Source organism: Amphiprion ocellaris, chromosome 9 (genome assembly GCF_022539595.1).
Source record: "Amphiprion ocellaris isolate individual 3 ecotype Okinawa chromosome 9, ASM2253959v1, whole genome shotgun sequence".
Classification (NCBI taxonomy): domain Eukaryota; kingdom Metazoa; phylum Chordata; class Actinopteri; family Pomacentridae; genus Amphiprion; species Amphiprion ocellaris.
Window position 1 is genome coordinate 29,799,085 of NC_072774.1, and position 13,974 is coordinate 29,813,058.

The 13,974-nt window shown below is 40.2% G+C and overlaps 1 long non-coding RNA gene across 2 annotated transcripts in view; it reads left to right on the forward strand.

Annotated features, from left to right (window-relative positions):
* Positions 1-1,105: 1,105 nt before the first annotated feature.
* LOC129349576 (uncharacterized) overlaps positions 1,106-13,974 on the forward strand; it is a 19,353-nt gene continuing 6,484 nt past the window's right edge. For both annotated transcript variants that reach the window (XR_008602635.1, XR_008602634.1), the window contains exons 1-2: positions 1,106-1,182; positions 12,710-12,804. This is a non-coding gene — a long non-coding RNA (uncharacterized LOC129349576). The remainder of the gene's footprint in view (positions 1,183-12,709; positions 12,805-13,974) is intronic.

Consider the following 13,974-nt stretch of genomic DNA (forward strand, 5'->3'; position numbering starts at 1 on the left):
GAGTAACTACTGGGTGGAGTGCAGTAATACTAAAGTCTGTGTAGTATGAATCAGAGTTATTTTGGTAAGTTCTACACTGCAAACATTAGATCAAAATTTTAAAAAAGTTACATTTTGTTTTATAACCAAATACTTGCAAGTCTTTTGACATTATAAAGTCTAATTCAGACTGACTGTTTAACTTGCAAAGATGCATTTCGGTACTGGTTCCTTTGGTTTAAACCACAGCAGTTGAAGTGTTATATCACTGCTATCAGCCTCATCTGTACTTTGGCGTCAGTAAAATGCCTGCTTGTACTAAAATGTTACCTCCTAATACTTGCTGAATGACATCAGCAGTTGACTCAACAGCAGTCTGAATAGGTCAAAATTCAACAACACTACTAGAAGGACAACTTGTGGCCTTCATCAAGGTCTCACAACACATTTGTTATTCATACACGTGTTGCTGGAGTTTGACCTAGTCAGATTATTTCTCTTCATCATGCACCTTGGAAGTAGGTGAGGTGGTGTCAGAAACCATTACTCAGCTCTTTGGCCTCATCAAACCACAAGCATTGCTGGGGACACTTTATGATTCCTTTCCTCTTCTGTCTGCATAGTTACATGTCAAATTGCAGCTTATAAAGTAAAGTGAGCTGCATTATGTAGTTCCACGAGGTGCTTCATGGATCAGATTTATTGTTATATATCATCCTCATGCATTCACCCTGAAGGACTCCCCTCTAGAGATACACACAGATATTTGCATACCAAGACACTGCACACCAAGGTGTCCACATCCACTATAACTATCAGACACACACAGCCAGACATACACACCCTTCCCTCCAGACTGCCGTCACAGCACTCCAAGCACAGCTGTCAAAACTCAGGGACTTCCAGTACAACAATAGTGAGATGGCTTGGGAGGACCAGAGAAAGACAGCGAGAGCTTTTGAAGTGACAGCTCAGATGTTCTGCACTGGGCCTATAGAGGTTCACATTCCCTACATCACTTCTTTTTACCCGCTTTCACTCCTCTCTGTCATTCATGCTGTTCACCTTCTCCTCTGTCCTCTCTCTTTCCACCCCTCCCTCTTACCTCTACCTCTCTTCTTGCTCCAGGCACGGACCACTGTTGTCTCACATCAGCTCTCATAACAGCTCCGGGAAGACCTCCCTCAACCTCACGCCTCGCATGTGAGTCCACACGTCGGAGGAGGAATAACAGTGAAATCCTCCAAATCAGGTCATGTCAAATTAAGGGAGGTATTTCGGGAGCCCACCCAAGTCTCCAAAGAGGTCAGCTGAAAGCTTGCTTCAGGCCATATTTGCATGTCCAAATACACTCGATGACTCAGACTACATCACTAAGTGGGACTGAAACTCCTCTGAGTGTCTCACACTTTCTGAGATGCTGTAGATTTGTTTGCGTGAAGTCAGGTGTGGACACGGACAAGAAATTTTGTTGGCACACAAGAACTGGCAAATCAAAACGTTTGACTTAATTGCAACAAGCAAATGCTTCTCGGTTGAACTGGCTGCAATAATATTGTCTCACCATTTGCATTCCAAATCCTTGGCACGAAGAACAACTTTAGCAGAAGTGAGAAGTTTGTATTTACTTTAAGTGGTGATGCCATTTTTGGACACCAAAATCATGCGTTGTAAAAATGTGCATCTGGTGTTACAGCATACGGGTTGATAACCATCAAACTAGTGGAACAGCTGTTCGCTATTTACAAGTTCTGCTGCTGTAAATATTGCCTATAGGAATCTAGAGTTGGGCTAAAGATATCACCTTTATCTCCGCTTCATGTCTGAGTACACAGAGATGTGTTGGACACTGATAAGATTTGGACCTTGCTTGGACTTACAAACAACCAATTGGCAGCTCAACAAGCATTCCAAGGAAGTTCAGACATACTCGGTGATTTATTGCCAGGATGTGGCTGTAGAGCGAGAGTGTGTGGACTTGGTTGAAGTAGCTGGTGGCACGGCAGGTCAGCGAGATAGCTGAGCTACCTAGCAGTCTGGGACTCATTCAGGAAAGCTCCCAAGGGGGCTGTTGACTGGAAGGAGGTGGTAAATCCCCATTTTGAGGACTTTGTTTCTGTGGTTATTGTGTTAACATTTTGGAGGAAATCTGAGCTAATCTAACTTCTACACCAGCTCATTATGGAGTCTGTTGTGTGAGGTTTGGAATCTGAGAGGAGGATGGATACAAACACAACTCAGACTACTGACCCATCTGCCAAACACATAGAGAATATGAACCATTTTATAGCTTTAATTGCCCATTTATTAGATTTAAAAGAGTAGCAAATGTAGAGTTATTGTTCTTATTGGCAAAAAATTCCACGTTAAGACCAAAAACAACAAAGACCTGTGTTGCCAACATCTACGATTTCTCTGAAAACCGTTAAAGCACATCAAAGGGCCACATGTTTACACCACGTTCTTTACTATGATGGACATAGTAGTTTATCTTGAATGAAACCCTCCTATTTGAGTACTGTTTGTCAATAACAGCACTGCCCAGCTGCTTTCTAAGCCTTTATAAACAGGACACCACACATTTGGAACCTGTCTTAAAAATTCCATCAGTAGGAACAAACTGACTTGGGCAACAGTAGGGAAGTTGTAATGTATTGGGAGACAAATTAAAGCACTGCTGTTTATATAGGATACATTTTAAAAAATCAGCACTTTCTTTTATATTCAACTGGTATGCATGAGAAAGTTACAGTGTAGGAAAGTTTTAACGCCATTCAGAACCACCACTTTCTGATCTTGACGCTGTAGATAAAAATTGGAACGCTGCAGGTGCAACAACCTTGTAATCATCCTGTTTGTGTCTGCATGTTCACTGCAGTGAAATCAAATAAAGACATATTGGAACTCATCTGCATGCTCCATCTGAGCTGATGTATGCAGGACTTCAGCAGCCGAGTCCATGCCAAGCACTTCTCAAGTACAAGGAAATGGTGCGGTTTCACAATTCCTAGATTAGGACTGAAATCTGCAGTTCCCCCAACTTCTTTAAGTGGCTGTGGTGCACACACAAACCCACTGAGACCATAGAAACATACACAGTGGTTTAGTGTTGGGCTCCGGCCAAGATAAATGACTGCTTCAGGTGAAAACAAACCATGGCCCCAGCACATTTTTTTTTCCATTTGCAAGTTTTTGGGCGACTTCTCTTTGTGTGTCAACTGTTCTTACACATATGCTCCACTTTGGCTCTTCAACCCTCTAACACTCCTCGGGCTTGTGAATTATTCAGAATGAGGAATTAAAGTTTAAATGGCGCTCTGCAGACACAATGCTTCACATGTGTTGAGGGCGGACCAACGCTTTTCTAATCCATTACAGCAGATATTTCTGACATAAAGTTTAGGAAAATAAAGAAGGAGACTAAGAATTTATCATCTGTGGGGCAGGATCTTGAAAGGTGGAGAAAAATCCCTTATTATAACACTAGACAGACACATACACACAACATTCATTCACTCTAGCTGACCACAGTAAAAGTCCCAGAGCTGCAGTAAATCCTTAACAGGGATTTTTACCTTTGCTGTGTCATTGGATCATTTAACTGAATATAGTTTCATAATCATATGTTTATTCTTATGAGTCAGCAATCCATCGTATGACCTCCTGTACCTGTGGTGCACAAGATATGGGCTCATTTGCAATAATTTCCAGAAGTGCACTATGCCAGAGCAGCAAACCAAGTGGACTAGATGTTTGAGGATATTTTTTTTACATGTAATTTAAATTCTATTCAGTTAGATAACTTTACCAGAATTTACTTTAAAAGTTTCTATCAAACAACAAGAGTGCCACAATGATTAACAATATGAAAACATCTTTCTCTTTCAGCAGCTTTGAGTGATCACCTGAGTCCTAAAAGATTTTAGTGATCACCTGAGTCTCACCTGAGGGTAGGGAGAAAAGAGGCCTTCGAATGGCTTCAATTAAGAGAACAATTGCTTTTGTCACACAATTATGAGCTCAGGGTGACTAAATGCAAAAGGGCCTGAAGGAGCGTTGCTAAAGATCTTTGGCATCCCATTCAATGTGGTCCGCCCGCCCCCCGCTGCTCATTACTGGGACCACCAGCTGGGAGCAGCATTACTGAAATGAACAACAACAGCACAGAGCTGCAACAGCCAGGAGTGATTCAGCTTTAACTGAGCGTCAGAGAGACGAGCAACAAGGACTACTGACTGATCCATGTGCAAAAAGCATTTTTTTAGTGTCATCCCAAAACAGATGTTAAGATGACCAAACTGGAATCAAATTTTAGTCACAGTCTCACCATCATTATAGTATATATATTACTCAGAGGTAGAAAAAGTACTCAGGCTACCAGTGAGGATGTATTATTAGCTAAATGTGCTTGTGCTATCTAAATCAAAAGTGCTTTTATGAAGCAAAATAGCCCCACTGGTGCTGCTTTTATATAATTTGATAATTATTACTGTATTGTCACACATAACATTTTAGTTCATTTAAGCTCACTTAATTACAGCTGTTTTATGTGGGTGGGTAAACAGTGCTTCATATTTCATTAATAATAGTCAGGTTTTTGTATGGAAATGTTATCAAACTAGTAGCTGTCACATAAATATAGTGAAGCCATAAGTACAATAGTTAAGTTAGTTCAGTGCCTTAAAATGAAGTATTTGTGTACAGTACTTGAGTAATGTGCTTAGCTACATTCTATAACTGATATTCCATGAGTATCAGCTGGTTGGTCGGTAGTATTTACAGCTGTCAAAGCTGTCTGATCAGAACATCCACGCTGGCAGCTTTGTGAAACTATACTAACCATTTTCAGTTTAGTTTGTTAGTTTGCTAACATTTGCTGATTAGCACTAAACATGAAGCATAGCCGAGGCTGATGGGAATGCCGCCAGTTTTTGAAGTATTCATCATAAACCAAAGTACTGAGCAGTTATTACATAAACCTGGAGGGAGCATAAATGTGTGCCAACATGTAAAATTTTGTGTCCAGGCGGGCAGGCATCTTACTCCAAATCTAAATTGAACCTGGTGGAGGTGCTAGAGGAGGCTCATGGGAACCCTGAAGTAATTTGGATTTATGGTCTGGGATTCAGGGATATCTGCCAAATATCAAGACAGTCCATGTAACCACTGTTGATCACGGATGGACTGATTCACTGACTGGCTGACTATAGCTACACCACTATCATGAACAAAAAACTAACTGAGGGAATCAAACTCAGCATGTGTGGTTTGCTGATGGATCTCTGATTACAAACCAGAAATAATGTTAATTCAAAGTCATATAGGAGCTGTGAGCTGTATGTGGTGTTAGTATATGCTTATTTATCTGACAGACACCATTTACATGCTGTTCAAACTATACCTGGTGAACATTTGTGTCAAAGGGGCTGCAAGAATAAAAGAAGAAAATAAAAGATGAAAACTATTTTTCTAATCAAATTCTTGTTCCTCTCATGGACAATTCAAACTTTACAGTATCTAATACACTACATCCTAGACAGAAAGCATGATTTCTTCACAGATGTCCAACATATCCGTATCTCCTGCTCCACTTTCAATGACAGATTCAGGTGACTTTAAAACAGGAATATGCAGCAAGGCTACAAATGTAGTCAGCGCTGTAGTGAGATAATGGAAAAGCTCTAGATAAATGATCTAATAATCTTTTAATATATTGGTATGTATACACAGTTTGTAGAGAGATTAGCCGTTGAATTAATCATTTGATGTACTCATGTTTGTGAAATCCCTCTCACATGCCGGAGGGTTTCAGGGCCGAGACATTCCATAGACCTCTCGTTCTCCTTCCCTCTCCTGTTTTCTGAGTGCAACCTAAATGTAAATGCACACAAATATAGATTTCATACATAAATGAATCGGCAGCCATCTTGGGTACACTGTTTAGATTTGTAACTCAGCAGAGCTGCACACTTCCACTGGGCTCAGGCTTTGCTTTGGCAACAGGATTTCTCCTTGGAGAGGAATGAATGTGCAAATGTGTTACAGGTGGGATTCATTAAACTGAGACCTGGCACATTGGTACTCGCTCTGCACAATTACCACGTTACAAAACCAGAGAGCAGAGAAATGCTAACACACAGCTACAGTGCAGATGAGTGTCCGCTTCATGCACAAACAAAAACTGAAAATGGAAAATGTGTGAATGCAAACATATTGTGCATGTTAAGAGCATGTCCATGCACATTCTGCATCCACAGCTGAGGTTTAATAGGCTGATTTCATTGCTCTCCGATGAGCTCTTCAAAACAAAATAACCTATTAATGGAGCCGTTTGTGCCTGTGTTATTTCACAGAGGATGAAGAAAGAAAAAGTTCAAATTTCACGAGCTCTTTTTATCCCAATTCTGCTTCCACTTCCCTCACCTCTCAGATAAAGCCTTAAGCTGTCAAAACTCAATATTTTTTGCGTAAATAACAGCCCTTTACCATGTTTTCCTAACCTTAGCATATGATGAGAAGTTTACAGCCCCTCTAGCTTCTTCTCATCATCCAAACTGTGGTGTTAATTTCTATGAATAATGCATGTGGTGTGTCCACTGTGGTCACATCAGAGCATTCTTACAGATCATAGCTTCCCTCAGAGTCCTTTTTCATCCGGCACAGGGACCATTAAACAACTAAAGGCATTTATTGTTCAGCAGTGATACTGAATATGCAACAAGGTGCTGGGTGGAAAGTGAAGGTGTTCAACAGATCCTAATTATCACTGACTACTACAATGCGTGGAATTCGTTTGCAGTGTTAGAAGCAATAAAGCCTCGGGTCTTACAGCACTAATGGGAACTGGCTTGCATAGTTGTGTGCGTTTTGATTTGATTCGAGGCGTATTTGAAATATTCTCTTGTAAACTCTTGGACTGGCAGCTGTTTCTTGTCTCTGCACACGTACAACTCATGCGTTCTCTGTAATGTCTGCATGGGTAAGTGTTGTCAAAAACTATAGGATGCATGGCTAAAGCAATGTGACGTTTAAAGAGGAAACAACACAGTCCTCTTACAAATGAAATCTAATCATTTAGCAATACGCTATTACAATGAGCTTATGGTGAATAATAAGAACAAACTTAAGACACTGCCTCAACTACTATTAGCATTATGCTGTGTTTTAGCATCAGCTCTATGCTGTTTTAGTGCATTAGTAGTTATTCAGCAAACATTACCTTTGCTACCTTTGAAAAAAGGCTTCACATGTTACAGGGTACAAGCAACATTAAAGCAAAACCTAGTTAAAGTGAACTAACATTAACCACCATAAACTGCTGTGCTTAACAGACTATCCAGTGCTGCAACAGCAAAACCACTGAGTGCACTGAATTGAATAAAGGTCTGTTTTTAGTGATGATACTACTGTAGTGAATTGTTGCGAAAAAATCTTGACATTTTGCAGCAACCCAGAACTTAAAAACTGTACGTGCAAGAACATTAACAGTCAGCTGTTAATCCAGAAGGAAAAATGAAGATGTTCTGTGTAATTATTCTATTGTTTAAAGGAGGTGATCTTACAGATTCAATCTCCTGGTTCAATCCTGTGTACATCACTGTATGGACACAGTTTTCCTGCAGTATTAAGGATTCCTAATGATATTTTACATAGATTATCAAAATCCCTTCACATACAGCAGGTTGGGATCATTTTTTCATGTTGTTTATGACCAATCTAATGATCAGGATTGGGCTACACCAGTTATTCACAAATTTGTCAAATTTATGCACATTACCATTCAAAAGTTTGGGGTCACTTAGAAATGTCCTTATTTTTGAACGAAAAAAAGCATTTTTTAAAATGAAGATAACATTAAATGAATGATAAATCCAGTGTAGACATTGTTAATGTGGTAAATGACTATTCTAGCTGGAAACAGCTGATTTTTAATGGAATATCTCCATAGAGGTACAGAGGAACATTTCCAGCAACCATCACTCCTGTGTTCTAATGCTACATTGTGTTAGCTAATGGTGTTGAAAGGCTCATTGATGATTAGAAAACCCTTGTGCAGTTATGTTAGTTCATGGATAAAAGTGGGAGTTTTCATGAAAAACATGAAATTGTCTGGGTGACCCCAAACTGTTGAATGGTAGCATACAGTAACTCATAAATACTGACTTCCTAAACCAGGTTACACCATTAAAATGTAGGCTATTTGGAAATGAGTTCAACCAAAAGCCATCAGCTCTGGTTTTAACATTCAAGCATTGCTGACTCTTGTGAAACTGGGTGACTAATACATATGAAGAGATCTGTATATATATTATTAAAACAGTATTTCCATCATGGCTGCTGTCTTGGTGTTATTGTACACTTCAGCCTAAATGGGGCATTTATTAGCATGCAAATATACGTTTTGTCAGTTGGTCAACTTCACAAAGGTTTCACCTGGCAGTTGTAAGTCATTCAATCATAGTAACTGATCTCCACAGTAGAAGATAGTTGTGTGGTGAAATCCATTTTAATTTAGCAAATCTCCTCTTGGTAAACATCTACAATATGTTGTACATATAAGTTTGACCTTATAAATAATTTGAGCAACTGGCCCTTGACTGTTCCTTGAAAAGTTGCACTTTCTTTCAGTGATGTGGCACTGTTGTACCAGCTCTAGGTGTCAAAATAGAAAAATAAAGTTGTGCTAGATTGCAATTATCCTTAAATTAAATCAGTTTTCATGGGTATCATAAGACATTTCAAGTTCACCATGCACAGTAGTTAAAAAATAAAATTAACATTCATCTAACTTCATTTAAGAGATCTCTTCTGTCTGCAAACACGTATTAGCTGTCACACAGACTAACATCTCACATAAGGAATGTATGTTTGTTTCCTATTGGACAGCCATGTGTCAGTCACAACCATCCGCCAACCGTTCACACCTGGTGATCAGCACAGGGTGCGTTCAAGTGACCCGCTTCCCAGAGTCCACAGCCAGATAATTATTTCCAGTTGCAATTAGAATAACCGCAAGATTTTTTCTGTGTGAGCAAAGGGGATCAGCAAATATCCTTTTCCCTCGTTTTTTGCTTTTCTGACACGCTTGTATAAATACCCTCCACCTGGTCAGGGGAGTGCCTTTAGGGGAGCTATCAAAGCATTCATAAAAATCAAGATGTATGTGACATCCAGTGGATTTCCCCCTGCACTGCACACGGCAGGCCAACTCAGGAGGGCCAGAGTCGGGGTAAAGTTTCCCCTCTTTTCCTCCCTGACTAGCAGCTGATGCCTGATTGACTGTGATGGGCTTTTTTACGCCCTGCACGTGTTGTTCCACTGCTCAGCCCTCGCTTCAATCGTCTGTCTTCTCAGCATGGAGTTTCTCTGGCCTCTGCTGCTGCTGCTGGACTTCTGCCTCTACAATGTGTATTTGTCAGTGCAAAATTTGTCCGGAAAACATTCTCCTGCTTCTCACTTTGTTCCTAAATAACTCCTTCACCGCAGCGCTCCCCTTCTGTTCATGCTTCGCTTGCAGATCAGGGCCTGCATTGGCGCATGTAAACACAAGAAGAGGCAACTGAATATCAGGAACATGACTGTGAATGGATGCATCTGCACGTGTAAATCCATCAGCGTCACTGAGTGACTTGGCTTGCGTGTAAAACATTTATAAAGTTGGGACTGATGACACGCACGCTCATATCTGGTGATCAGAAACTCTGGGAAGGCGGCCATGATGGAGGGCTGTGAAGACTGACTGTTCTGTCGGAAAACAGTTAGAGCAAGCTGGGAATGAAAATGAAAGAGATTGGTGGGAGAAACATTGCAAAACAGGGATTCAGATGTGTTTGATGGGTTTATAAAGAAATACAGACATCTCAGATTTACTGTTATGGCAGAAATATGATTTAGTGTGCTCTTATGGGGATATGTCTGTTTACATTAGTCATGCTATCGTGTAGTTTTTTTGTAAGTTTTGCTAAATTTACCACTTTGGTACAGAAGAAGAAAAAAGTTGTCAGTGGAGTCGCAAAGACAGGCACAGACCTGTAGGGGGCAGTGTTTGTTTTACTCAGCAGGGTCTAACTCTGGCCATAACTGGGCAAATATGGTGCAGGTGAGAGCAACGACTGCTGTGGCCAGCCTGCAGAGATGGCCACATACTTTCCATTCTTTAATGAAGCCTTTCAATGACTCCTGCGCTACAGCACTTAAAACGCACACATGGACAGACACACGTTCTGCTGGTGCAAAGCTCCTGATAATAGAGTCTACATAGGAGGCCTGTGAAGTATTTCGAAATGCCAAACGGCTGCGAGGGTGTAGACGTTTGAAGGACACTAATGCAGGAGCTGAGGCCTAATATAAACAGCATTATTCACATGAAAGCCGAGCCGCAGCCATTAGGGCTGTTCGGAGAGGTGGCACTTCTCCACCGGCACCCTAATGGCACTTGTCGTTTAAACATGCAGATTTGTGTATATGCCGACTCCTTTGAAATCTGTCTTTCCTGAAACAATCCACTGTAAAATGATTTGTAACTCTTCATCTTACGCGAACATCTCTCCAATCTCTGGGATCTCATCACATCATAGCACAAGTCTTTATCCAAACCTTCAGGGGGTTTGCAGCATGTGCTTTCCGTATGCCTGTTACTCCATAATAATGATCAATATTCTGCTGAGAAGCAACTATAGCAGCTGTTCAAATATGCTCCTTTCCACTGTGAAACTCAAAATTGCACTTTTTTGAAGAACATTTTGAGGCCTGTAACTTACAACTGCCTGGAGACTATAGCTGGCCAGTGCATCAGTTTCTCACAAAATTATTAATCCTACAGAAATGTCAGCCCACCATAAAGCTGCTGAACTCCAACTTCTTGTGTGGCAAACACACCAGACGTGACCACTGTCAGCAGCAGTATAACATGGCCATCCCACCGGCAGCAGATTGTAACATGAAGCAGAACAAAACATCCTTGTAATCTTTGAAGAAGATCCAATCGGAAGACGTTGGGAGGAACATACAGTAAAGGGGAGGCGATGAGGATGAATAACACATTTATTTTTTGGCTGCTGCTACGATGGCCCACTCAATAGGAAATTAAACAAATGAAAGTGTTTTCAAAGTCAACAGAGATGAGAAAGATTAATTAGATTTGAATTGTTCTCACCAGCCAGAAGAAGTTAGCTGTCTTGCCTTTTAATGGTATGGTTTTGATCAGGGAGAGGTTTGGCAGCCAGGCTGTTTGTTGCTCGGTCCTCCACCCCAGATCTGTCTTGTCAACACATTTACAAACTTCCACTTTCACTGATTTGATTCAGGAGTTTTATACTATTGCCAATTCTTAACTGACAGCAAGAAGCATGAATGATGATTTGCAGTTCTCATTTTATGACTCGGTGATGGATTTTGTTCATGGAAGAAAACTGTAGTATACGTCTACAGCACTCCTGTTTAATTATAGCCGCATTACTGCAACCCTGCACAGGTTACAGTCCGAATGACCCCTTTGATGAATACGCTCCTTCAGTTACAGCTCGCACACGTGCCATTACTTATAATGTAGCCAGTGCTGCTTGTTTGCAACAGTTTATGTACTGAAATATACTAACAATATTAAACTTACATTTGTTTGCCATAAAGCTGTATTATTTTCTCATGTGCTTGTCAACCTGCAATCAAAAGGAGCTTGAAAAGAAAGGAAACTCTCAGTAGGCATTTGTGAGTGAGTGACACAATTTTCTATGGGATTTAGACAAACCATTGAGTCGTTTTGGGTTAAATCCCACAGTACCACTCTGTGACCCTTCCACTGGCCAGGCCCATCAGAGATTAAAGGTGAACACAGGGGCAAATCAGTTATCAAGTCAGAAACACTCATTGTCAACTTCCCACTGTGCCATTACTGCACATGCGCACACACACACATGCACACACACACATGCACACACATGGGCAGCCCTCATCCTTCCTGCTATGGAGGTCGTGACCCCATGTACCAGTACCGAGAAAGGAATGAGGAGGGTGAGGATACATGACCCTTAAAGACGTAGCTGATCATTTTAAGGAGGCCCGGATGACGAGGTTCCACATATATGGATGATGGATTTACAGGAGGGCTTTCCTCTCAGTAACAGGGGTCCAGTATGCACGTAATTGTGATATTTGATTTTTGACATATGGTGTAAGATGAACTTTGCCAAAAACTGTCCCGTCGCAAGAACACTGTCTTCGCAGTCTTTGCCTGCTAGTTTTTACATGTCACAGGATATCATATTATCATAAGTCATCACCTACAAATATGCACACACATTCATAAAAACTCCCTTGACTTTTGGAAATATTACTTATGAAACTCCCTAAAGACAAAGGAGGCTGGTTATGTTTCCTTTTCAGCTTGCTCACTCCAAATTGGACATCACATTACAGTCTCAGTGGAATTACCTACTTTATCTGTGTAATCATATTTGCTGGACAGTGTCTGCAGAGTTGTTTTTAATAGAGTGCATTTATGTCTGTGTGGGGTTTATTACAATATGCCCACTTCAGCCCGGTACAATTGCAAAAATTAAAGGAACTGTTCAATACTGTGGGAAATTTGCTATCAGCAGACAGTTAGATAAGAACATTGATAATACACTAACTACATGTATGAAACTAGAGTTTCTGGTTAGTTTAGCTTAGCTTAAAAGTAGGATCTAAAGCTTCTCAATTAAGACTTTATATCATGTTTGTGTTTTTTAAGGGAGCAGATCTAATTGCTGGACCATATTTTGGCCAGGTAGACTGTACATCTGGTTGCCTGGCAACATCATTCAGACGACAAGACAACTAATTCAGGTAAGGCAGCAGTTTTGTGGGCTGTGGAAGAGACTGGCTAGTTGTTGCACTTTTTTCAGTCTCATTTTCATGCTAAGCTAACTGGCTTCTGGCTGTAACTTTATTTCTTAGAGGCTTAGATTTATTTAACATACACTATAGTCAAAAGTTTGGACAGACCTTCTCATTCAATACTTTTAATTTATTTATATTATTTTCTACATTGTAGATTACTACTGAAGATTAACACTTTTTAATTTACAACATAATTCCATATGTGTTCTTTTATAGTGTTGATGTCTTCAGTATTAATTTAGAATGTAGAGAATAATTAAATAAAAACCATTGAATGAGAAGGTGTGTCCAAACTGTTGACTGGTAGTGTATCCAAATGGTATAAACCTATTTATCAAAAATGCAAAACTTTTTTTTTTGTATAAAATAGGCTTAGGATCAGTATTTTATGTAAAAGTAACAACAGCTCAAATTATAATCAGAATTTCATGCTGACTCCAACCATGTGGGAAAAACCTTCAGCCTGCACATTTGGTATTTGGAATAAGTTTTGAATCCGTTTTTAGCCCAGTTGTGGTCAAGTCTGTGTCTTTCAGCGCTCCAAACACAGTCAAATGTGGAGAAAAGAGGCCCACTGAAACTGTAGGAGGCTAAACATAGATGGCTCATAATGGGGGGTTGACGAGTGACAATATGTATAAGTCTAAATTAGTCAGAAACAGAAAAGAAAGTCTGTCTGTGTGCAACTGGCTGAGAGTAGATGCCGGTGATTGACTGTGAAAACTACTCTCAAAGAAGTCACCATCTAAGATTTCATTCTTAAAATCTTATTCTTACACTGAGATTCCATCGAGCATTTACATCTTCTGCAGATGTGACTGAAAGGCTGCTGTATTTGTTTTGTTCTTGTTGAAGTGTGAAGCCTGAAATACCATTTACTGTGTTTTCCACCAGGTGGACAGTATAATTCTCCTGATGCTAGTTTTCAGAGCAGTTGAAATGAGGGACTGCTTTTCCATTTCGCAGTTCATTTTAAATTGCCTGTGAAAGCGTTTGACACACTAACTGCATATTTATTCCTTGCTTTCCTAATAACGTGCAGTCAGATATGTCATTTTACAGCAGTGGCATGATTTTACACATAGCTTGACGGACTGCTGTAAAAGGTCATTTCAT